Raw genomic sequence first — 25,898 nt, 5'->3', positions numbered from 1 at the left:
GGAATTTAACCCAGACAAATAAGAGGTGATGTGATTTGGAAGCTCTACTGCAGAAGGAAAGTATATAGTAAATGGTAGACCCCTTAGAAACATTAGAATACAGAGGGACCTAGGCATGCAGAGCCACAATTCCCTGAAGGTGGCAACTCAGGTGGACAAAGTGGTCAAGAAAGTGTATGGCATGCTGGCCTTCACCGGTTGAGGCGTTGAGTATAGGAACTGAAAAATCTTGTTGCAGCTGTATAAGACATTGGTTAGGCTGCATTTGGAGTATTGTGTACAATTCTGGTTGCCACACTACCAGAAGGATGTTGATGTATTGGAAAAGGGTGGAGAAGAGATTTACCAGGATATTGTCTGGGTTGGAGGATATGGACTATCAAGAAAGGTTGAATAAATTTGGATTCTTTTCATTGAAACACTGGAGGATGAGGGGGACCCAATAAAGGTTTACAAGATTATGACAGGCTTGGATAGAGTGGATAGTCAGAGACTTTTCCCCAGGGTCGAAGGGTCAATTACTCAGGAACGTAGGTTGAAAATGAGGCGAGGAAAGTTTAAAGTTTTTCACAGAGGGTAGAGAATGCCTGAAACGTGCTGCTGGAGCGGTGGTGGAAGCAGATTCTATAGCAATGTTCAAGAAGCATCCAGATAGATACATGAATAGGCAGGGAATACAGAGATATGCACCACATAGAGGAAAGAAAATGTTAGATTAGAGAGGCATCTGTGTCAGCACAAACTTAGTGAGCCGAAGGTCCTGTTCTGTATACTCCTTTGTTGTTGCGTCCAATTTACTAAGTAACACACAAAATTTGCATCACACCACACCAAAAATATTAATCCCCTGATAATTTTGTAAAAGCTGTGTGACTGGTGTTTGCGGCTTTTAATAAAATGTCAATGTTGCTGTATTTATAACAAACAAGCTAGGCACAAAGGAGGTGTGCAATATTAAAACATACGCGAAGACTCGCTTTTTAGTTATACTGTCTGCCTTTCAGTAAATTTCTCAGTTTCTATTGCTTGAGTTATTCTGCTTAAAGGTTATCTAACATCCAGCACTTTCTGCACCTTTTCCTCAGCAATGTGGGTACAAATCAGGTGTTTTGGCAGTAACAACTTTAACCTGTCTTGAGGTATGACTGCACAAGATTGTTAAAATACAAACATGCTTTAAAATTAAAAACTCGTTAGGCTTGTATTACAATTCTGACTCAGTAAGCTGGTAATTAAGGGATAAAACAGAGGCAAACAAAGCTTCTTTATATATGCAAAGCAAAATCTTTTGATTCCTGCCAACTGAACCGATGAAGATAATAATTTATTACAGTAATTACTGTTCATTAATGACCTTGCCCTGCTTTGACTTTTAGATAAGTAGTTACATGTGTATTTTTCATGCATTACACAATCAACATTAGTTAAAACAAATAGTTCATTGTACAGAGTCACATATATAGCAAATGCTGCCAACCATATTATTTTAATCTATACAAAAACGAGTGAGAAAGTTAGCAAAAAGTATTATTCTGATTCAGTACAAAGAAGATGACCATCCAAGCTGATGTGTTTAAATGGCAATAGTTTTCATTCAGTTTCCTTAAGATAATTGGGTGAATAAATTTTTTACCAGCTAAATAGAACAAGAGTAAATCATAAAACAGTGCAGTACAGTATGAGGCCATTTGGCCCATTGACGCCATGCCAGCTTTTTCAAAGAGCATTCCAGTTAGTCCCATTCTCCTGCTCTTTTCCCATATCCCTGCAACTTTTTCTCATTCAAGGATTTATCCAATTCCTTTTTGAAAGTATTATTGAATCCATGTCTACCATTCCATCAGGCAGTGTGCATTCTGAATCTTAACCAGTCGCCGCATAAGGCATTTTTCATATCACTTCTGGTTCTTCAGCCAATCATTTTAAATTTGTGCCCTTTGGTTACTAACGCACACGGCATTGGAATCTTTATTTAATCTCTTTAACTCTTTCGCGATTTTAAACAATTCTGTCAAACCTCCTCTTAGATTAATACTAAGGCTTACTACATTAAGACATTAACACTGCATGATAGCTTACTTTAGCATACTATGAAGTTACTGTGAAAATCCCCTAGTCGACACACTCTGGCGCCTGTTCTGGTACATTGAGGGAGAATTTAGCATGGCAAACACACATAACCAGCACATCTTTCGGACTATGGGAGAAAACCAGAGCACCCAGGGCAAATCCACGCAGAAACAGGGAGAACGTGCAGACTCTGCACAGACAGTGACCCCGAACCCGGTTTCTAGCACTATGAGGCAGCAGTGCTAACCACCGTGCCACCAATGCTTTGTCCATCCTACACCATTTGATTCCCAAATGCAATAAAATACCTTGGGGTAATCAAAACAATTTTCCCCTCTTGCTACTTATTTGTTGTAAAGGAATCATACCTCATGGCTGATCTTTTTAATCCTATCATATTGATACTCAAAGGAAATGAAAGTTACTGTAATCTGCTGGAAACACTGATGCACAAAGGACAGAACTCACAAAACAAAATAAAGTCATTCAAATGTCACTAAAAATTTTTATGGCTAACAAACAGTAAAACTTGTGCAATCACTACTGGCTCCACAGCAGGCCATTTCCATTCTAAACCTGAACATACCAGTCTTTGTTAAAGTTGGGAGGTTGAATCAAGTTCATCGGTTCTGCAACACATGGTACTCATACAAGTCAGTGAATACAAAAAGCAACATAAAAAGATTTATCACAGGTGTAATCTTTTGTTGGTACTCAACTCCTTTGGTGTGAAGAAAATGCATGGTCCATTAAGTACTTTTGCAAAAGTTGATGGGCAATTCATGATATCAAGCAGTTACATCATCTAGAAATGACCTGGATGAGAAAGTGGAGGGATGGGTTGGTAAGTTTGCCGATGACACAAAGCTGGAGGTGTTGTGGATAGTTTGGAGGGGTGTCAGAAGCTGCAATGAGACATAGATAAGATGCAAGACTGGACGGAAAAGTGGTAGATGAACTTCAACCTGGATGTGTGTGTGGTGGTTCATTTTGGCAGGTCAAATGGGATGAAGGAATATAATATTAAAGGTAAGACTCTTAGCAGTGTGGAAGATCAGAAGGACCTTGGGGTCCGGGTTCATAGGAATCTCAAACCAGCTTTGCAGGTAGAGGATGTGGTTAAGATGGCATATGGTGCACTGGCCTTCATCAATCAAGGAATTGAGTTTAGGAGTTGGGAGGTAATGCTGCAGCTATATAAGACCCTGGTCTGACCCCACCTGGAGTACTGCGCTCAGTTCTGGTTGCCTTATTACAAGAAGGATGTGGAAGCCATTGAAAGGGTGCAGAGGAGATTTACAAGGATGTTGCCTGGATTGGATGGCATGCCTTGAGGACAGGTTGAGAGAGCTCGGTCTTTTCTCCTTAGCGAGACGAAGGATGAAAGGTGACCTGATAGAGGTGTATAAGATGTTGAAAGGTATTAATCACGTGGATTCTCAGAGGCTTTTTCCCAGGGCTGAAATGGCTGCTACAAGAGGACACAGGTTTAGGATGATGGGGAGTAAGTACAGAGGAGATGTCAGGGTAAGTTTTTCACTTACCCGGGTGGGTGGGTGGAATCAGCTGCCGGTGGTGGTGGTGATGGAGGTGGATTCGATAGGGTCTTTTAAGTGACTTTTGGATGAGTACATGGGACTTGGTAAGATAGAGGGTTATAGGTAAACCTAGTAGGTAGAGATATGATCATTGCAACTCATGGGCCGAAGGGCCCGTTTGTGCTGTAGTTTTTCTATGTTCTATCTCTTTTCAGTGTTGCACATTAGAATCTCATTAACATGCAAAACGATGTGAAACTGTCAAATAGCTTCACTATAGTCACTAATTATAAATACTATTTCAGCAAAGCATTTCCTACAATAAAAGACTAAAAGAGCAACAGGAGTTGACTATTTGGCCTCGAGCCTGATCAGTCATTCAGTAGGATCATGGCTGATCCAACATTTCCCACATTCACTTTCCTGCCCTTTCCCCATAACCCTTGATTCCCTTACCAAAAATCTATTTCAGACTTAAAAATACATAATGACACTGTCCCACAGCTCTGTGGCAAGGAGTTCCAAAGAGACTCAACCGTCAGAGGAAATGCCTCCTCAATTGTCATAAATTTATTCTGAAATTATGCCTTCTGGTACTAGAGTCTCCCATAAGGGGAAACACCCTCAGCATTTACCCTGTTACGCCTCTTAAGAATGTTATACGTTTCAGAGAGCTCACCTCTCATTCTTCTAAATTCCAAGTAGAGTCTCAACCTGTTTAACTTTTCCTCAAGATAACCCCTCCATGCCAGGATCATTCTAGTGGACCTTCTCTGAACTGCCTCCATTGAAATAATATATTTCCTAAATAAGGGGATCAAAACCACTCCAAACTCCAGATGTGGTCTCATCAATACCTTAAACAGTTGAACCAAGACCTCCCTACTCTTACCTATATCTCTTGTAAACTGTTTGTGTTCCTCTCAACTTGTCTTTCCAACTATTTTTGAGTTGTCTGCAAATTTGGCTGCAGTACCTTAATTTTCTTCTACCAAGTTATTAACACATATTGTAAACAGTTGCGGTCCCAGCACTGATCCCTGTGGAACCCCACTGGTTACAGGTCTCCAAACTGAAAAAGAACCCTTCATCCCCATTCACCGTTTTCTGCCCATTTACCAATTAACTTGGGTTTGTTTGGAGCTGTACAACACTAGGGTGATTCTGTCAGTGAGAATAATTTGATGACATGATTTTCCTACAGCATACACACACTAGTTATAACTGTAGCACTACATTCTGCACCCTCTCCTTTCCTTCTCTGTTTTATACGCTTTGTCTGTATAGCGCACAAGAAAAAATACTTTTCACTGTATATTAATACATGTGACAATAATAAATCAAATTAAAATAAACACCATATAATTCTTGTAACAGCACTGTATTCAAATGAAAAGCAGTTCATCCAGTAGAGTTGATCTGCTTTCATATTAATCTCTGCTAACATTAGGTGTATGGCTCAGCAGTCTCACTGGATGGGCTAAAATGAACCTCCAAGAAAATTTCAGTCCCCAAATCAAAAAAAGTATGCATGGCCAGTGATTAAATAAACCCATCTTCACCTAAAACTCAATAAGCAGATAGCAATCTGGTCCCAAGTTGTGAACATTTTGTTCTGTCAGAGGAAATAACATACTTCGGTAATTTTAGAAGATATTCCAAGTGTTTAAGAAGTGATATAAAACATGCTTCCAATATGGGTTGGGAGGTGACCAAAGCTGGGAGAAAGCAGTTTCCAAGATGTCTTTGAGGGATTGGGAAAGAGATAGCAAAGGGGTCACTATTCAAACGCAGGACCAAATGGCTGAATGCTACCACTGAAGACAGAACAACGCTGCCAGAGGCAAGAATGGAGTGGAGACACTAGGAAGTATAATTGATGGGTTGTAAAAGTTAGTACATCTCATGTACTCTGGGGGTCCATCTGAGTTTTTCTCAAATCACCCAACTGCAAAAGAAAAAAGGGAGAAAAGAGAACTTGTAACAAAAAAAACCCTTTCTGGATTCAGGAAATCTCAAACTGCTTCACAGGCAATGAAGTACCTTTGATGTGTTATTTGTAACTAAAAACTGTTCACTATTTCTACCATAGTTATTCATCACCTTTTCTACGGATCTGAGACTTTGACAGGAACTGTACTTCACAGCTAAACCATTGCTTGGTTGGGTCTCAAGTGATCATAAGCAGGAGTAGGCTGTTCAGCCCCTCACGTCTGCCCCACTATTAGAAAAGAGCATGGTTGATCCGAATGTGGCCTTAACTCCACTTTCCTGCCTGTCCCCTATAATTCTCAGCTGGTTTGTTGATCAAATATTACTTAATGACCAGGTTTACTGCTCTCCATTAAAGAAAATTCCTAATTAATGCCCCTCAGAGACAAAATTTCTCCTTCTCTCAGTCTGAAATGGAATCCCTTGTTTTATATTTGCCCACAAGAGGAAACAGCCTCCCAGCATTTACCCAGTCAAGACCCATCAGTGAATCTGATGAACTGTAAATCTCCCCTCCTTCCCTCACCAGCTATCCTCACCCATGGCTGAAGCATAGGTCAGGGGCCCATCCACGACAAAGCTAGTTGAGCTGCAGCATTTTTCATTCTTGCACAGCCATAACTGCACCCCCCCCCCCGCTCCCCCCCCCCCCCCCCCCACTATCTGGGAAGTCCCAACCTAGGTATCTACCAGCCAATTGGTAGATGTATTTCGTTAAGTACAAAAGACTCCAAATGTAGGGTCCCCTATTACCTCCCTGGCACCAGCCTATGCAGTAAAAATTGCTGGGTCAGCCACTTGGCATGGACTGCAGGTACTTCCTTCAAGAGAGATTAAACAGCTTGGGGTTACCCTCGCTGAAGTTTAGAAGGATGAGGGGGGATCTGATTGAGGTATATAAAATTTTAAAAAGAACTGACAATAAATATAGTCAAAATGGTTCCTCTTATGGGGCAAACTAGAACAATAGGTCACAGCTATAGGTTGAGAGGCAATAGATTTAAAACGGATAATGAGGAGGAACTACTTCTTGCAGAGGATGGTGAAATTGTGGAACTTGCTGCCCCACAGCACAGTGGAGTCTGAATCATTGAATGGTTTCAAGGAGGAGATATATTTCTAATTAAACACAGGATAAAGGGATAGGGGGAACAGATGGGGAGGTGGATTTGAGACTAGGGAGAGATCTGCCATGATCTGATTAACCCCGAAAGCTAGTGAGTCTCCTATCAAATAAAATCGGTTGGACTTAAACCTGGTGTTGTCAGACTTTTTATTATGATCTGATTGAACAGTGGAGCAGGCTTGAAGGGCTGAATTTGCCTACTTTTGCTCCTAATTCCTTTGTTCCAATGACCCTAGAATGCAGGTCATTAGATCCAAAGGACTTGTCAGCCTTCTGCCTCATTAATTATCCTAGTACTTTTTCTCTTGTGATTGATTTATGTTCCTCCTTCTCTTTTGTCTCCTGATTTTCTATTATTGGGATGGTCCTGGTCTTTTACTATGAAGATACAAAGTACGTTTTCGAAGTCTTTGCCACTTCTTTGTGACTCATTCCCTAGTCTTGCCCTCTAAAGGGCCTATGGTTATTTTTGCTGCTCTGTTTCTTAAAGGTCTATTTAAAGGTGTTAAGCAGATAGGGTAATTCCAACTTAGTGAACATGGCTTCTTGAGATCTCAAAATGGATTCTGAAACTGGCACAGCACTAGGTTAATCTCTGGAGACTGAGTTGCTGAATCATAGTTCTGTTAGGATTTCTGCATTGAATTTACACTGAAAGAGGTGTCAAGTTTGGAATTAAACTCCTGATATAAAGTGAGCTCAAGGCACATGGTGCCTTAAATGTTAACCTGCTTACTTATTGGGGTACCTAATTCAGCAGTTCAATTATACAATTAAAACACAACCTTTCTTTCAACACTTTAATGAGAAATAATATGCTCCAAGAAAAGTGGCAAGGACGTCAATTTGGCAGCAAACAGTTCATGCACCAACACAAATCAGCTGCAGAGCTTCAACTGGATCTTAAGAGTTAGACAAAGAACATTGTGTCCCATTTGGTATAGATTGACTAGATACTAGTTTTGGAAACACATGCAACAAGCCAATGTCAGAGTTTCCACATTAAACATCTTCTCTTTTAACTCCCAAATCCTCCCACTTTATTTCCAATACTGTGCAGTAAGCTACCTGGCAACACCAGTAGGAAGCAGAATTTAAAACAAGACTCTTCTGTTTTATTATAATAATCAATTTAATCCTCCTGAGATTTTTATGACACTTATTGCACATCCTCTAGCTATAAACTAGAAGCTCCTGCATTGAATCTCATTAGAAAGTGGAGGAAGGAGGTGCAGGGTCACAAATTGGATCAATTTTGGCAAATCTCATTTGCTTTCACCTGTGCAATCCTAACTAGATTAGCATGTCTAACACAATTCCACAAATACATTGGTGCAAAATTTCAGACTAATAAATAGTCAAGTATAAACATTCGTCTTCAGCTGAAAATCTTACCTTAGCACTGGAGCTCAATGAGATCTCTAGAGAATCTCTAGTGTAAACTGCTTCTAAACCTGGCTTTAAGATCTCTGCCTCAAACCAGTTGTGACTGTACAAACCAGCCAACCATATGATACTGACAGGAGTTTTTGCTAATGTCAGAAACAAATGGCCCCTTAATACCATTAGGCTGGCCTGTTGAAAGCCAATAATATTCAAGTCATACAACTAACAGCTCTCACCTCCAGCAACTTTGAAATTACAGCATTAGATATTTTTATGTAAAATGAGACGGTTGTATTTGGAGCAGTATTCACATGAATTCTTAAAGGAAACATATTATAGTGGCTCCAAATTTAAATTCTATGTTCAGTTTTGTCTATCTTTTTAAGTAGAACTTTTTTTTATATAGATAGTGACCATTTTTGGAGTACTTAAAAGGAACATTAGAGGAATTATACAATTTCACTAATGCAACTTATAATACATTAGCTAATCAATAAGTAGTCATATTACAATAGCAGGCAAGAAACCATCTCATCCACCTATTCACAGCATTCCTTTGGTGTATTTCCAATAACACAGAATCCCATTTGTTATAAAAGAAAAGCACTGAATACTAGAAATCTCAGTGCAGAAAAATGTTGGCAACACTTAGCAGGTCAGGCAGCATCTGTGGACACAGTACCTCAGAGTTAACGCCACAGGCCCTTTGAAGACACAGACACACACACATACAAACACACAACAGATTGTGGTCCCAAAATAGAAATGAGAGAATCATAGAAACCCTACAGTACAGAAGGAGGCCATTTGGCCCATTGAGTCTGCACTGACAATAATCCCACCCCAGGCCCTATCCCCACAACCCCACACATTTATCCTGCGAATCCCTCTAACCTAAATATTGAGACACAAAGGAGCAATTTGGCATGACCAATCAACCTAACCCGCATATCTTTGGACTGTGGGAGGAAAGCGGAGCACCCAGAGGAAACTCACGCAGACACAGGGAGAACTTGCAAACTCCACACAGACATCGACCCAAGCCGGGAATCAAACCAGGTTCCCGGAGTTGTGAGGCAGCAGTGCTAACCACTGTGCCACTGAACTCTAACGTGACTGTTATGATACATTTTAAACTATATCAAGCAAATTCTGTCAAGGATAAGGCACGTTGCAAGTAATTTCCACAATACAGCAAACCAACTTCTATTTTAATTGAAGAACAGTTCTGAAGTAGTCACATGGACTCAAAACATTAACTGTTGTCTCTCTCCACAGATGCTGCCAGAGCTGCTGTGTTCTTCCAGCATTATATTTTTATTTTTCAATTTAATTGATGCTCCTGTGGAAGTGCTCAGTTTGTTTTCCCAAGATTGCATCAAGTCTAGGAATTAGAATAGGTGTAGCACAAAGGGTTTTTCCGACCACATCTGCAGCTAGTCGGACTCCCCACCTCTTCCTCATAGCTCAGCAAGTTGTATCTACTTGGATAATTATCCAATGCTCTTTTGAAAATTGTGGTTGGCTCAGTCTTCACCATCCTCACAAGCAGTTCATTCCAGCTCCTAATTTCCAGATGTTATAGAACATAGAACACTACAGCACAAACAGGCCCTTCGGCCCACGAGTTGCACCGATCACATCAACACCTACCAATCTATAGACCTATCTATAACCCCCAATCCCATTAAATCCCATATACTCATCCAGAAGTCTTTTAAAAGACCCCAGCGAGTTCGCCTCCACCACCACTGACGGCAGCCGATTCCATTCACTCACCACCCTCTGAGTGAAAAACTTACCCCTAACATCACTTCTGTACTTGCCTCCCCGCACCTTCAATCTGTGTCCTCTCGTAGCGACCATTTCAACCCGGGGAAATAGCCTCTGAGAATCCACCCTATCTATTCCTCTCAACATTTTATAAACTTCTATCAGGTCGCCTCTCAACCTTCGTCTCTCCAGGGAAAAGAGTCCCAGCTCCCTCAACCTAACTTCATATGGCATGCCTCCCAGTCCAGGCAACATCCTTGTAAATCTCCTCTGTACCCTTTCAATAGCTTCTACGTCCTTCCTACAGTAAGGTGACCAGAACTGCGCACAGTACTCCAAATGAGGCCTGACAAGGGTCTTATAAAGTTGCAGCATTACCTCCCGATTCCTAAACTCAATCCCTCGATTAATGAAGGCCAGTACACCATACGCCTTCTTGACCACATCCTCCACCTGCAAGGCCGATTTAAGAGTCCTGTGGACCCGGACCCCAAGATCCTTCTGCTCTTCAACACTACTAAGACTCCTGCCCTTAACACTGTACTCGTTCATCCCATTGGTTCTGCCAAAATGGACGACTACGCATTTATCCACGTTGAAGTCCATCTGCCACTTCTCCGCCCAGTCCTGCATCCTATTTATGTCCTGCTGCAACTTTTGACATCCTTCCAGACCATCCACAACACCACCGACCTTCGTGTCATCAGCGAACTTACTTAGCCATCCCTCCACTTCCTCATCTAGGTCATTTATGAAAATGACAAACAGCAAGGGTCCTAGAACAGATCCCTGGGGCACTCCACTGGTGACTGACCTCCATGCCGAAAAAGACCCATCCACAACCACTCTCTGCCTTCTGCAGGCAAGCCAGTTCTGGATCCACAAGGCCAAAGGCCCTTGGATCCCATGCCCTCTCACCTTCTCAAGAAGTCTTGAATGGGGGACCTTATCAAACGCCTTGCTGAAGTCCATGTATACCACGTCCACTGCTCTTCCTTCGTCAATGTGTTCAGTCACATTTTTGAAGAAATCAACTAGGCTCGGAAGGCACGACCTGCCCTTGACAAAACCATGCTGACTATTTCTGATCATGTCAAACCTCTCCAAATGTTATCTTTGGCAATTACCCTAAATCAGTGTCCTCTCTGGTTCTGGACTCTTGTGCCTCACAAAATGGCTTCTCTATTGAGATGGATCAATTTTGAGCACCTCTATCAAATCTCCTCTCAACTTCTTAGCTCAAAGCATGGTAAGAATGTGAAATGCACTACCATAGGAAGTGATTGAAGCAAATTGTACAGATGCTTTTATGGGGAGGTTAGATAAGCATGAGGGAGAAGGGAATAGATAGTTAAAAGCTGAACTTAGATGAGGAAAGATGGAAGGAGACTCAAGTGGAGTATAAACATGGATAGGCCTAGCAAAATGATGTATTTCTGCCCAATGTAATGTTATCTTCTCCCCAACTTCAATTTATCCACTAAAGTCCCTTATCTGTGGTACCTTTCAGTTAGTCTTTTCTTCACCCTCTGAGCCAAATATTTTACAAAGATTCACCAATTCTTCCTTGCTTGTCTGTTAGTAGAATTACCAGGATAAATACATGGGGTTGTGGAGATAGGCCCTGGGTTGGATTGTTGTTGGTGTAGTCTCAATTGGCCAAGTGGCCTCCTTCTGTACTGTAGGGATTTTATGAGTTTAAATTTGTCAGACATGACCCACTCTTGTTAAAGCCATGTTGACTGTCTAGTATTATCTTTTTTTCTTTAAGTGTATATTTATCTTAATCCGTATTATGGCCATCAGCCCTGCTACTATTGATGTCAAGCTAACAGGTCTGTAATTTCCTGGGTTATCCTTTGCCCGTTTCTTAGAGAACAGTGTCACATTTGCAATCCTCTATCCCCTGCATTCATAAGGGCCTGGAAAATTTCTGACCATGACTCCGTAATTTGCTCACTTACCTCTCTCTGCAATCTAGGATGCATCCACTATTTCAAGCCTAAGATCCCATATGTCGTATGAACCACTTCCACAAGCTGTCCTGCCACTTTCAATGATTTGTGCACACCTCCCACCAGGTCCCTTTGCTCCCTATAGAACTGTATCATTTATTTTATGTTGATGCACTGTAGAATCCTTGTAAATTCCCCTGCCACTAAGGGAAAATTAGCATGGCCAATCAACCTAACCCGCACATCTTTGGACTGTGGGAGGAAACTGGAGAACTTAGGGGAAAGCCACACAGACAAGGGGAGAATGTGCACCCTTCACACAGTTATTTCCCGAAGCTGAAATTGAACCAGTGTACCTGGCACTGTGAGGCAGCAGTGCTAACCACCGTTATGCCGCAATTTAATCGAGTTACATAAAAACTAGAAGCAGGAGTAGGCCATTCAGCTCTTCGAGCCTGCTCTGCCACTTATTTTGAACGTGGCTGATTACTGAATTCAATATCCTGATTCCCCCCTTTCCCCCATATCCCTTGATCCTTTAGCCCAAAGGGCTATATCTAATTTTTTTTTGAAATCAGACAACATTTTGGCCTAAACTACATTCCATGGTAGCGAATTCTACACATTCACCTTTGGCAGGATGGATTAGAAGTTGGGTAAGAGATAGGAAACAGTGGGTACAGATGGGCTTTTCTCAGATTGGTGTTCCCCAGGGATCAGTGTTGGGACTCTTGCTTTTTCTGATTTACATAAACTATTTAGAGATGGGTGTTGAAGGCAAAACCTTCAAATTTGCAGATGATACTAAGCTAGGAAGAATACTGAATTGAGAGGATGATGCTGAACGACTTCAAGGGACATTGATAAGTTGGCCACGTGGGCAGACACTGGTAGATGAATTTAAATGTAACAAAATGTAAGGTAATGCATTTTGGTAGAAGAAACATGGGGAGACAATACTGGCTCAATGGTACAACTTTGAGGAGAGTACAGGAGCAGAGGGTTTAAGTGCATAATGCTCTGAAGGTGGCCAGATAAGTTGAAACAGTTGTTAAGAATACTTATAGGATCCTTGGGGTTTATAAATAGAGACAAAGTATAAAAGCAAGGAAGTGATGCTACATCTCTATAAATTCTTATATACATATATATAGATAAACGTATAGAAATATTTCAGTTAAATTACCATATTTTTTTAAACTTCTTTACAATAAGATAATTATGAAACATTTACAAGTTTGGATTTTGTAACAAAAGTTCATTTTTACAGATATGTAACAGTTACTAATCATTTAAAATGTGCACATTGTAAAAACACACATGCATATTGATCCAATCAAAGTACAGGAATCTAAACTGTTTCCATGGATGGGTATCTGTAGGAATTTTAAAAGAAAGGATTTTTTAAATAAACATGTTACAAAGTCCCCGAAAGAGACTGAACTTAAGCAGTAAGGCTCTGTATCGTAGCAGAATATTGCTTTCTGCACTGGTATGACAAATTATCTTGGAATGAACATCAGGTCTCTGCAGTACTCTGAAATGTCAGCATTTACTATAGGTTACAGCAAACGGCACCAAAACAAAACCCCTGATGCTACTCCTCTGCGTGTTTTGTGATCAAAAGACCTGAGGCAGAAAGTAAGACCCTGGGAAGTTGATATATTATTCCAGCTGGGCTTTGTATTTTGCATTTGTTTATATTCATCACATTTAATGAAGCATGTGACTTTAGAGGCTTACAGTACTGTGTTCAGCCCTGGAAAAAATTATCAAGACCAAAAGCATGGCAACTCTGATAGAAGTACCACGTGTAGTTATAGCACTGGACAACAATCCAGAATTGCCTCATCAGTTTGTGAAGTAAAATATGTTGTCCGAAACCTGACTGGATAATTTTAAAATTAAATCTGTTGAAAACTGGAGAGGGGATAGGTAAGTCGAGATGTACCGTGAGGGAGCTACCAAGCCATTTCTTGCCTTTTTAGTTAGTAAGACAGGAGGATGAGTGTGTTTAAAATTCAGTAAGAACCTCACTTTTGGGAGGGAGCTTCCAGATTTATGGTCAACTATTAGAGAGAATAGTAATTAAAGTAGAAACTCCAATTCTCTTCAGAAAAGAAACTAACTAACCCTATCTTGCATTTGGCTGTAGTCCCAGACTACACACTTCACTCAATGTCCTCAGAGTAGTTGCAGATGGACAATGGATTTTACTTTTCTAGTGTTGCCCATATTTAAAAAACTATGAACATGACAAAGTTCAACTGTGCCCATTAAAATGGTCATTTCGCACCACGCTTTTAAATTGTACACCTGCTTTTTCACTCTGTTATATCATTTCCTAAGTCAGTAAATGCAAATATAAAAAAAAATTCCATTGTCAATTTGAATGCCCTCTTACAAACATGGCTTTACATGGACTTTGATACTGTTGTCAGGTTCAACCAATGTGATGATAATACTATTGTAAATGCAAGAACTAGCAAACTAAAGGAATGTTTTTCAGGCTTGTACCCTTTTCCCATTACCCAGGAGCTTGGGAAGCCTATAGTACCCCTCTGCTTTCACCATCAGTCAACTTGCCAAGCAATCCAAGTACCCTTTCTTCCTGCAGTATGAATTCTAGTGATAGTTTGAAATTTAGCACTTGCGTTTATCCAGATGAGTGTCAGACTAAAAGCTTCAGCAACGTTTCTCAAAAACAGTACTTAAATCTGTTGCAACAGTCACAAGAGGATAAGGAGGGGAAAGCAGAATACGGTTTTGGGGAGGTGGGGGGGGGGGCCCATGGAAGAGAGAATTGTTCCTAGAACTATACCTAATTTTAATAATATTATTTATAAATTATTATTTATAAAAGTAGGCCATGAAATCTGGAGGCTCCCTCCCAAAAGTGAAGTTCTTACTGAATTTTAAACACACTCATCCTCCTGTCTTACTAACTAGAAACGCATGCAATGGCTTGGTAGCTCCCTCGCGGTACATCTCGACTTACCTGTCCCCTCTCCAGTTTTCAACAGATTTAATTTTAAAATTATCCAGTCAGGTATCAGGTAACGTATTTTAATACTGGCCAATAATGATTTAGTTATTAATAGGGACTATGCTAATAATTTGTCCTTATTGTTGGGCAATATTGTACTGTGGAACAATCAGTCCAACTTTGCGCCCCAGAACGTTGTCTTAATCTATTCCATTTAACAATTATAATTTTAGATTAGGTCCTTCAGTTTGACCTCCAACCTGCTACCTCGCATTATATTGTGTTGAAAACCAACTGTTTGCTGGTTCTAACATGCAAATGGGACACAAGGCAAGTTAATTTCAGAGTTTTTGAATTTTTCCAAACAGAATTTGATTAAATCTCAAATTTTGAATATGCAACATCTTATAATGGAATCCAGTTGACAAGTGAGTATTAATTCATGGTAAATAGAACAGGAAAAAATGGCTGCAATATGAATCATATGTTGTTAAGAAGTGGTAGCCTTAGAAAGGCTGAAATATGAGATAGCAGAATGGTTTCTCAAAGTAACATTCAAGCTATACATTTGCCAGGCAATGACCATTTCCAACATGAGAGAATCTAACCATTGCCTCTTGAAGTTCAATGTCATTATCATTGCTGAATCCCCCATTATCAACATTCTGGGGCTTACCATTGACCAGAAATTGAATTAGCCATATAAATACTGTGGTTCATGATTCCCGAAAGACTGTCCGCCATCTACAAAGTTCAACCTGTGATGGCATCCACTTGCCTGGATGAGCGCAGATAGAAAAGAAGCTCAACACCATTCAAGGCAAAGCAGTCCCCACTCTATTTAATGCTATATTCCTGGACTCACAGGGCATTCTGTTGCTAACATCCAGCCCCTCAACACCAAAGCAGGCTCCCAGTCTGCCGTCACCGGTAAAATAGACTTCATCTTGCACAGAAAAATAAAGCAGTTCATTTTGCCTCTCTCTTGTCTGTAACACTGGGCCCACATTGCTCACTGACTGCACTCAAGTTACCAGAGTATGTCTCAGTTTGCCAGGATAAAATTTGGCTACGTTAGATTAATTAATCTCTCCAGGAAGAGGTAATCCTTGCCATTTTCTCTTGTCGAGACAATAGAAATATTGATGTCTATTGGCTCATAATTGTTTTCCTCATACCAAGGTTTGTTGAGCATAACAAATCATGTAAATGCAATTCTTTAGTTAAATTGCATTTCATTCCTTCCAATTTCCTCATGTATAGAAATGTATACATATATATTGTTTCATTTAGTCTTTACTTGTTGGTCCACTTTGGTCCTCAAGGAGGGCAGGACATGGACTGAAGAGAGTGCCAGGGATCATTTATATATATGTGCAACACGCAGATCGATCAGTGAGAAGATCATTAACAAGGAAGTTTTTGGAACAAGATGGGTTGAATTATCTTATGCCAATGAGTCTTTCATGAGCCTAAGTGAGCCTTTTAAATTTTTGAGTGGCTGCACATGGCGGGCAGGGGGGGCACGGGATGATTCTCCTGCGCTTAGAATATCTTGTATTTTAGCATTCAGATTGGGGATTTGGTTTAAACCCAATCTGAAGGAATATATTTCTAACATTGTAGCACTGCCTCAGTACTTCAATGGAGTGTCTGTTTTGATTTTGCAAGGTCAGATGTGGGGCTTGCACCCATGACCTCTAGCTCAAAAGCAAAAGTGCTCCCAACTGAACTATAGCTGACACCTCATATCCTAAATTTCTTGCACAGAGATTCCAGACTTTAGCTGTGGAGGTAAAGCATTTCCACTGCTGGAAAAGAAAAGTTTCTAGTTTATTTATTAGTGTCACAAGTAAGGCTTGCATTAACACTGCAATGAAGTGGCTGTGAAATTCCCCTAGTCACCACAGTCCATCACCTGTTCAGGTCAATGCACCTAACCAGCGTCTTTCAGAATGTGGGAGGAAACCCACACAGACACAGGGAGAATGTGCAGACTCCACGCAGCCAGTGATCCAAGCCGGGAATCGAACCCACATCCTGGCGCTGAGAGGCAGCAGTGCTAACCATTGTGCCATTGGAGAAAATCAGAAAAACTGAATTTAACATTAAGGCTCCTTTTTAACTATCCAACAGGTGACTTGAACAGCATCAGAACAGGTGTTCCCACTTATTCAGGGAATCGGAGCTTGATTTTGCAAGAAGGTAAGAGAAGAACAATAATAAGCGTTAAACCAACTTTAAATATTTGACAAAGTTTTTCATCGATATATTAAAAACATCCACATTTGTGCACTACAAAAGAAAATAAGGCTACTTTGATCCCCTGAATTTTTATAACAGGTTAATGAGTTTATGGATCACATCCGTATACAACAGTTATCTTCAGCACCAATGAACTGATATAGAACTAGATGCAAAGTGTTGTCGCTAGAAATTCTGCCATCCTCCCCCACTAATGGCAGGAACTAATAGCCTGGATCTTCACATCAGTGAGGGAAGCTGTGGTTGACGCCACTGACTTCATTTTAAATAATGATTTTATCTTTACAGCCTGCTGCAGCAGGAACCTCCTGTACCCGTTGCTTAGATCCATAGTTGAGACAAGTAGAGAGGCGTAGTGGTGAAACATAGTTGCAGTGAAAGCCGCGTCCTCTTTGTTGTCATGAAGTGAAGGCATTTTCACTTGTGGTCTGTCTTCAGTTCAGTGTAATTTTAGATGTAGCCTTCATTCTCACTTCTTCCCCTCCCCATCCCTGGGAACGCTGCAATATCCCCTCTCACCCTTCTAAATTCCAACAAATATCCTACAGATAATAATCCCTGATTTCTTCCCTTCACTGCCAGTAACCATGTCTTCAGCTATACTAGATCTTAGGCTCTCAAATTCACTTTTTAAACCTCTGTGTCCTCATTCTCCTTTAAAACCTATCCGTAAGCCATGCTTTCGATCACTTACCTCAATGTCTCTTTGTGGCTCTTTAAATTGTATCTAGAAAATGCTCCCGTGAAGCATCCTTGGATATTTAATATGTTTTATACAAGTTATTGATACAAGCAAAATTTGAAATTGTAGACCAAAAAGAATTCCAGCACTGAAATAAGAAAAGGCTATAATCCAGCAATTGATCACAAAATCTAATGTTGATGCTTTACAGCATTAGGAAACACTGATAGACTAGATCAAACTAGATCAGTGCCACAGGTTCAGGTGGACATCGGTATTAAAACTGCACTATTCAAGAGCTTGAGATTGTAATGGCTTGCCAACTTTCTCAACCACCACCAGTAAATTCACTGACGTCTGCAGCAAACATTTTGCGCACAAAGTCTACATTTGCCAAAGTGGCTGCACTCCAAGTAATTCATTGCATGGGACGTTAAGGCTATTTTGGTGACACTGAGGAACAAATGTTATTACTGCCCTTTTTTGAAGAGGGGCCTTTTACATCCACCCCAGGGGGCAGGCATGGTTTAACATCTCATCTGAAAGGAACAACTCTGTGCTCCCAGTAATGCACTGAGTCAGCCTAAATTATATACTCAAATATTTTGAGTGGTGTTTGAATCCACAAACTTCTCAGATAAGAATGCTCCTGCTGACATTACCAAACCAAGTGACTTATGCAGCCAAACTCAAATGGATTAGCTCACTGTCCTTTATTTTTTCTTTTCACTTTGTTTTCCTTGAAGATGCTCTTAAGTGTGGGGTGATTACTCCCACTCTTATTATGACATCTAAGTTACAGAATCTAGTTACCTGCATGCCCTGCTTCACATCAGGCAAAACCCAAATCTGTTCAGAGAAACGTAATGCCAATTTTTAGGTGCAAATTTGAAATAAAAATTGTTTGTGAAAAGAGGGCAGGTTAAAAAAAGGCTGGACTTGCTATGTTTACTGTCATTATTCCTTTGGTTTCCCTTTCCCACCCAACCAATGATTGTGAAATCAATTGAGAGCCTATTCACAAACAGCCAGCTGCCCCGTAGACATTTCGTATTTTGTGGGGTGTTAATTGGCTCAAAGCAAGATTTCCACCTCCCTAAGAGGACATCATCTTTAGAGTAATACAGTTTTTTGGCAGTTCCGTAGACCCAATAGTGCCAAGTATGAGTGGTGGCCTCTGCTGGGACTACAAGCCAGTGTCTAAAAGAGGTGGCTATTGAAGTTGGATTAAGGTTAGTCTGGGGTATTGGCAGGATTTGGCTAACAGGCCTTAGCAAGGGGCTGGTTTTGAGGGGAGGAGTAGAAGAAGAGAGCAGTCCTGCATCTTGCTGGCTGGTGTAATCTACCTGCAACAAACGAGAAGACCTGGATTCAAATTGTGGCTGCAACGAGCACGATGTGGAGATGCCGGCGTTGGACTGGGGTAACCATAGTAAGAAGTCTCATGACACCAGGTTAAAGTCCAACAGGTTTATCTGGTAGCACAAGCCACAAGCTTTCGGAGCGCTGCCCCTTCATCAGATGAGTAGGAGTTCTGTCCACAAACAGGGCACATATAGACAAACTCAATTTACAAAATAATGGTCGGAATGCGAGTCTTTACAAGTAATCAAGTCTTAAAGATCCAGACAATGTGAGTGGAGAGACAGTTAAGCACAGGTTAAAGAAGATGTGCATTGTCTCCAGCCAGGACAGTTAGTGAGATTTTACAAGCCTAGGCAAATCATGGGGGGGGTTACAGATAGTGTGACATGAGCCCAAGATCCCGGTTCAGGCCATCCTCATGTGTGTCTCAACCGGGATCACGTCACTGTATCTGTAACCCCCACAACCAATGGAAAGTTCACATCTGGATGTTGCAGTTAGACTCCGCACAGACAGTGACCCAAGAACCTCTGGGTTCGATTCCCACCTTGAGTGACTGTGGAGTCTGCATGTTCTCCCTGTGTCTGCGCGAGTTTCCTCCGGGTGCTCTGGTTTTCCTCCACAGTCCAAAAGACATGCTGGTACGTGCACTGACCATGCTAAATTCTCCATCCGTATAATGGTGCCGGCATCGGTGCAGAATGAGGCGACTAGGGGATTTTCATAGTAACTTAATTTCAGTGTAAATGTAAGCCTACTTGTGACTAATAAATAAAACGTAAACTTTGTGCTATCTACAGCTCGAGTTTCTGGATCTTGAAGCTTAATAAATCACATGATTGTTATTGGATAAATGCCTCAAATCAACTGCTAAATTGCTGGTTAGCGGTACCATTTTTAAAAATCTCTTCTGCTAATTACCATTAAAAGTTTAGCTCTTGACGTATTGATAGATTTGTTATGGTCATCATTTCTAAGCTCAGTGGGGAGGATTAGATTTGCTCAATGATCTTGCTCTTGTTCAGTTCCCTAAAAACAAAATTGAAGATCCCTGGTGCTATGGAGTGACAGCACTAACCACTGTGCCACCATTCTGCATATTCTTGTCAATTTTTCTCCATACTGAACATAAGAGCATAAGATATAGGAGCAGGAGTAGGCCATCTAGCCCTTCGAGCCTGCCCCGCCATTCAATAAGATCTGAAGTGGATCAGTTCCACTTTCCCGCTTTCTCTCCATAACCCTTAATTCCCCTGTCTATCAGAAATCTATCTACCTGTGACTTAAATATATTTAGTGAGGTAGCCTCCACCACTTCAACGGGCAGAGAATTCCAGAGATTCACCACCTTTGAGTGAAGAAGTTCCTTCTCAACTCTGATCTAAACTGCCCACCCGCCCATATCTTGAGGCTGTGTGCTCTAGTCCTGCTATCCTTTCTAAGCAGGAAGAATTGCAGGGATTGTTTTTCTATAAGCTGTTAGGAGAATAAGAAAAAATGATGGGGAATAAAGAAAAAAAAGTGTTCTCTGCAAGGAAAACTTCCTAGAAATCAGGGTTTAGCATGTCAACCAGTTAACAAAATCAAAATCAGATTTGCGGCGTGGGATGGGGAAGGAGGACAAGATTGAGATCACAGATTAGGTTCCAGCCTGATTTTTGCTTGAGGCCGATGAAAATTTATTCAGTGACTAAGCATGAAGAGTACCGAAACATGAATAAGCAGGAAAAAAGTCGGTATCAAAAAAAAATTGGATATTCAATTTACAGACAGCTCATCTCTAATTAGGGCAGCCTTCAAGGTAGGCCAAAAGCAAATTGAATATAAAGGATTCATTTTCCCTTGCTTATGAAATGGGTCTTAATTTGGCACTGTAAAATACTGGTTCTTTTGAAGTAGGGAGAAAAGACTTGAATCAATTCAGTGGAGTAGTAGGGATCAGGTAATAAATCGTCAGATAAAGGATCTCAGTAACGTGGTAAGATAACATGTTCAATACATTTTCTTCTGACTAATATTTTAGTGATTAATATCCTTTCCAGGTCAGGATGTCCTTACATTTTATTGCTTGGATTAGTATATCTGATGACCGTATATCAAAATGACTGGCAGAAAACAACAAATCATATGTTCTGAATACATCAATCTGTGTTTTTGGAACGTTAGATTATGTCAGTGTATGAAGGATGAAATCATTTAGATTATTCTTCTAACTTTACCCCTTGACTTCAATATCCTCTTTTTATATTGAGGTCCCCTGAATTCATTTTCATGGGAGATTGTTGATTGAGACAGATCCTTTTGTGAATTTGGTTGTACTTTCTCCCAAAACACATCAAAAACACAAATTCATGGCTCTTTTCATGGCAAAGATGTATACATTTAAAATGGGCTTCCAGTGCTCAGCAATAGGACTTTCACTGACTGGACTTCTGCTCATTAATATAGAGTACTTTTTTTAATAACTGAAATTATTTTTACAGTTTGCTCCTTCCCATGCGAAATTTACTGAAGATGCAATTTTCTCTCCACAATAGTTGCTTCTGTGATCAGCTTTTGTCCAACCACAAGTTTTGCCATTTAACTGGAGGCATTCATGCATATAGCTCATCATGTTGCCTCCTTCATTAAGCAAGTACAGCTGTTTCACACCTGCAATAGTCCAGGAGATAGGCGAAGAAAGCACCACAAAAGGGAAGAAACAGATGTGATGCTGCAAGACGATGTTACTTGCAAAATATTGATGTTTTTGTTGCAATACGACTGAAATATGCTCCAATGAAAGTGAAGAATTTCTTGTTAAAAGCAAACAAAATATAATGAGTGAAGACAAAAGCACAAGGGGAAAAGATATTACTATATGGTTTGGAGAAATAAACTCTACCTCATTAATGTGAAGGGTATAGCAGCCAGACCAGGTTTGCGACAAGTGATGAGACAACCAACGCGAAATGAAAATCTACTTAACCTCATCCTCGCCAATCTATCTAGCACAGATTCATCTGTCCATTACAGTACTTGTATGAGTGTTACACAAGAACTGTGATGGTTGAAGTTGCATCTTCACGAGAACAACTTCCATCATGGTATGGTATAACCGCTGTAAATGGGATAGATTCAAATCAAATGTAGCAGCTAGAAAACTGGGCATCCATGAGGCACTGTGGGCAACCACAATTTTTAATCTCATGGTTCAGTAAATCACACTACCATTACTGAAGAACTCAATGAGGAGTGGTTCAGGAGCAGCATCAGGCATTCCTAAGACATGGAGGTGCTAACTGATGAAGCTACAACAAAAGATTACGTATATGTCAAGCAGTTCAAGTGGAAGTAACAAGTGATAGATAGATCCAAGCAACTTTACAACTAGCAAATCAGATTAAAGCATTGCAGTCCTGTCACACCCAGTTTTGAATAGTGAACATTTAAAATAATTAACAGGCGGAGGCGGCTGCATAAAATTCCCATCTTTAATGACGGCACAGCCCACCATGTCACTGCAAAAGGGAAAGGTTGAAATGCTTTGAACCATAATATTTAGCTAGAAGTGCCGAGTGGGTGATCTTGGCCCTTGTCTAAACATCGTCAGCATCACAGATATCAGTCTTCAGCCAATCACTCTACATGATATTCTCAAATGGCTGACAACAACAGACACAGCAAAAGATATCATGTACCAGAAGCATTTCCAAAGACTGGTGTTCCAGAACTAAGCAAGCCCAGAACCAACCTGTTCCAGTGCAGCTTGAACACTGGGGAATATTGCTCAGGTATGGTATGTCATAACCACAAATAACAAGGCAAGTCTATTCGCAATCATCAGCGGAACGATAGGTGTCAATAATAAAAATAGTTTATATTTATATGGCACCTTTAACATAATGAAAATGGTCCAATGAGTTTCATGGGAGAATTATAAAAGTCTGACACAGTCACAAAAGGAGAATTAGGTCAGGTGACCAAAGTTTAAAGAGGCATCTTAGAGACGTGCGACTTGGGGTCCAGGCAACTGAAGGGATGGCCACCTACGATGGAGCAATGCAAATCAGGGATGCACTGGAGGCCAGAATTAGAGGAGCACAAATATCTTGGGAGGGTGTAGAGCTGGAGGAGATTGAAGAGATAGAGGATAGCAAGAGAATGAGGGATTTGACAATAATGAGAATTTTTACATTAAGGTGTATTTCACCAAGAGTCAATGAAGGTAAATGAGCATAGGGGTTATGAGGAACAGGGCTTCCTGCAAGTTAAGGCACAAACAACACAGTTTTTGATGAGCTGAAGTTTATGGAGGGCAGAATGTGACAGACCAGGAAGGCATTGCGATAGTCAAGTCTAGGAACAACAGCTGAGACAGCAAGAAAAACAAACTTGCATTTACGCAGGGCCTTTCACACAAGGCATCCTAAATTCCTCCGCAGCCATGAAATAAGGTGCAGTCATTGCTGTAGTGTAGCAAATGAAACAGCCAATTTGAACAGATTAAGATTCCATACCCTGGCCAAAAGTTAACCTGAAAAACAGGTATAATACCAAGCATCCTTTGCCTCAGCCACTAAAAAAGATCAAGTCAGTCATCAGGTTCTTTTGAAATATGTGTCTGCACTCGAAATTGACAATTGCATTCATGTATCCGTATTGTTGTTTCTTGATCAAACGATCATTTAATAAGGTAATACATTGCCTTTTAGACGAGATACTGAACCTAGGCCACGTCTGTCCCTTCAGATGGGCAAAGAATGCCAAGGAAGCCGCTTCTAGTACCCTGGCCAATATTTATCCCTTACTCAATATCACAAAAGCAAATTACCTGGTCATTATCTTATTGCTGTTTAAACTTGCATGCAAAATAGTTGCTTTGTTTCCTACATTACAACAGTGACCACACTTCAAAAGTACTTCATTAACTGTAGAACACTTTGGGAGGTTCACTGGTCATGAATCGTGTCAAATCTCTCTTTCCCTCGCAGATCTCAAAAGGCTTTAAGCATGGTACACCAGAAAGGAATGCTGTACAGTACTCCCTTGGTGAGTGAATTATGGAATCAGTTATAATAACAGTAATCCAGGTATAATTGTGCATGTTTTTGTGCTGCTGAACTTAATTTAACTGCCATCAACTTGGAAATAAGCTATCCAAAACCTTATGTTTAAATCTCAACTCGGGATGATTTCAAAAGAATATTATGAATCATCTTAACAATCAAATCAAATATTCTTCCTGTTTGCAATTTTTTTTACTGTAGGAAAGAAGTTTGATCCCCAACATACTGACGTCTGATATTGGCCATATCATGGGCAGTTAGCAAATGGAGGCCAAGAACTTTCCAAAAGTGAAGCAGTTAGCCAGATTGATGCTTTTCTCATGGCCAGTTTGCAATGACTCTGCAAGTGGCCCTGGAAGATTGTTCATTGTCTTGCTCACAAGGGCCAAGGAGGCTAAACGATTTCTCAGAAAAAAAATATTAAACAAGAACAGTGTTATTTCCAAGCTGTTTGATCATTGCTATCCCAGAGAGAGGTTCAGATTTAATAAACCAGTATTGGCAGGCTGTAAGTATTTAAGCAGCACTTTTGTTAAAAGAACACAGCAGATACTCAAGCATTCTCCCCACATTCTCCCAGACTGTTTGAGCAGACAATATATCCAAGCAGAAAACGAAGCGACTTGCACCACTGTTGACCTCACTATGTAGCCTATTAGTGTTACATTCAGAAATTTTGGCTTTGATCAATAGTTCACAAACAATTTGAGACCTTACCATGCAATATCTGAAGAAAGACTCATAGCCTGAGTTTAGGGTTAATTCCACAAAGCTGAAGTTTTACAGGTATAGCAAAATCAACTAACATTTATTATTCTTCTGCATCAATACTTAGATCTAAACAAGCCAAATCCAGGATTATAGGCTGGATCTGGTATGGAACCCACTTGCAGTGCAGGCATTCATGGTAGTTAACACACAAGATTAAGTATGGATTTTAGAACACCATTGTTCATTGTGACAAAGCGAAGGAACAATAAATGTATACCACATATTAATTATCTTCAGATGATGACTGGCTTTCACACTTAGTCAGAAGAACTACAAATAGTCATAGGTTTTATACTAAAATAGATACATTAAAAAGTTCTGTTGCTTCTCCTAAATTACATCCTCCAAATCCTTTTGAGTCCATGATTCAGCATTTTATTTCTAATTCCAGAAAATGGTATCCTAATCATAGGAAGTTTAAACAGGTTTCAGGCTTGTTTTAACAGGTTTAAGGGAGTGAGAGTGTGCAATGGTCCATTAAATATTTTTATTTCCACTATAGTTCACATTGACTATTTCAACTGTACAAACATCCCAAATTTCAACTTTTGGATCAAAAATACTTCTTCACAACTACAAAAACACAATAGAAAGAATGCTTTTAAAGTTTATTTATTATTCACAAATAAGGCTTACATTAACACTGCAATGAAGTTACTGTGAAATTCCCTTAGATGTCACAGACTGGCGCTTGTTTGGGTGAATGTACCTAACCAGCACGTCTTTCAGACTATGGGAGGAAAGCAGAGCACCCAGAGGAACCCACGCAGACACGGGGAGAATGTGCAAATTCCACACAGACAGTGACCTGAGCTGGGAATTGAACACAGGTCCTTGGCACTGTGAAGCAGCAGTGCTAACCACTGTGCTATCATTGCTGCCACCACATTCATGTAGCATGTTACCACATTAGAAAATGTCTCCAAAATGCTTCAGATCCA

General features: G+C 40.4%; 1 protein-coding gene across 5 annotated transcripts in view; it reads right to left on the bottom strand.

Moving 5' to 3' along the window:
- LOC145346821 (protein tyrosine phosphatase type IVA 3-like) overlaps positions 1-25,898 on the bottom strand; it is a 140,868-nt gene that overhangs the window by 26,664 nt on the left and 88,306 nt on the right. The gene's annotated exons all lie outside the window — the stretch shown is intronic.

The sequence above is a fragment of the Carcharhinus amblyrhynchos genome, chromosome 8 (assembly GCF_965287045.1).
Source record: "Carcharhinus amblyrhynchos chromosome 8, sCarAmb.v2.hapA, whole genome shotgun sequence".
In the NCBI taxonomy this organism is placed as follows: domain Eukaryota; kingdom Metazoa; phylum Chordata; class Chondrichthyes; order Carcharhiniformes; family Carcharhinidae; genus Carcharhinus; species Carcharhinus amblyrhynchos.
Note: the sequence above shows the minus strand (reverse complement) of the source record. Positions and strands in the feature narration are given on the sequence as shown.